Genomic DNA, 1,517 nt, shown 5'->3' with positions numbered 1-1,517 from the left:
CCAAGAGCTTGTAACACTCCAAAGAGAAAGGAAAAATTGAAATCGCATCATATGACCCCTTTAAGCACAGCCGCTCTCCTTGAACAACTTTGATCATGGTTAGATTCCATGCTCTGGTTTGTGTTTGTAAAGAGCGCTTGTAAGAGTCTAAAGATGCTTGGTGGAAGTCGAGAGAGAAACCAGTCCGGGAGGAAGGAAGTGATCTGGAGAGGTGAAAACATAAGCCGATGTACCTGAAAGACTAACGGTAGTTAAGCTTTGCAAACCAATTCCGCAGACATGATCCTCAAATCTCCACACTATAGGGTGCGATTATCCCGAGCAAACTCACCACCCTGTGAAATCACATGGGTGGGATAGTGGAGAAATATGTAGCAGATTCATTCCTCTGGCCTGGGATGTTTAAACATAGATGTGATGTGATGTAATACATCATGTTATTCATGCCTGGCATCTCTTTTGTGGAATTTTTAACAATGCATTTTGTTTATCTATTAATACGAACTGTGGTACATTTTTGTCATAATCTTATTAGGAGCTCGGGAGTGTTTACAGTATCTTAGCTGGGATCCTAAATGCAGGAGATGTCGAGTTCACGTCAGTCGCTTCCGAACATCAGACGGACAAAAGCAACATTTCCAACATGGCAGTACTAGAGAGTGGTAAGAACTGTCCCATATTCCAGGTTTTCAAGTCTGACCTTTCACTCTGTACTTTGTGTGTTTATGTAATTCTGAAGAGCTGCTAGAAACCCTAAGTAAACCCCTATTTGCACCCCTTTAGAAAAAATGTCCACAAACAAGCCTAAGGTGGCTTGTTGCTCTTAACTGACTTAATAGATTTAGAGGGGTTTAGGGCAATTTTCACCAGTTTATCCAAACCAGCTTATCAAACTCAAATTAGCAAACCACATTTGACTATTTTACGTTTAAGAGTAATGGGTACTATTCAATATTAAATAGTATGCCATTGTAGGGTTTTAGTGCATCTGTAATTATACTGTGATGATTTCATAACGTGTCTAGGCTAATATTGCCCACAAACCCTTGCAGAAGGTGTTCACGTGGTTCATCATTGATGTTTCTGTTGCAGAAAAAAAGCAGACAGCAGTTTTAAATGTATGAACCTAAAAGTGTACTATAATTAGAAAAAATGCACAATTACCGATTAGTGTAAATATGTACAAATATGTAAGTTGGGATATACACTACCGTTCAAAAGTTTGAGTTCAGTAAAACGTTTTTTGTTTTTTAAAGAAGTTTCTTATGCTCATCAAGGCTGTATCTATTTGATCAAAAATGCAGAATAAATAATAATTTTGTGAAATATTGTTGCAATTTAAAATAACAGTTTTCTGTTTTAATATTCTTCAAAATATAAGTTATTCCTGTGAAGAAAAACTGAATTTTCAGCATCATTACTCCAGTCTTCAGTGTCACATGATCCTTCAGAAATCATTTTTATATGCTGATTTGCTGCTCAAGAAACATGTATTATTATTATTATTATTATTATTA

The sequence above is a fragment of the Sinocyclocheilus anshuiensis genome, unplaced genomic scaffold (genome assembly GCF_001515605.1).
Source record: "Sinocyclocheilus anshuiensis isolate Anshui unplaced genomic scaffold, SAMN03320099.WGS_v1.1 scaffold1980, whole genome shotgun sequence".
Taxonomy (NCBI): Eukaryota; Metazoa; Chordata; class Actinopteri; order Cypriniformes; family Cyprinidae; genus Sinocyclocheilus; species Sinocyclocheilus anshuiensis.
This window is presented reverse-complemented; position numbering follows the sequence as displayed.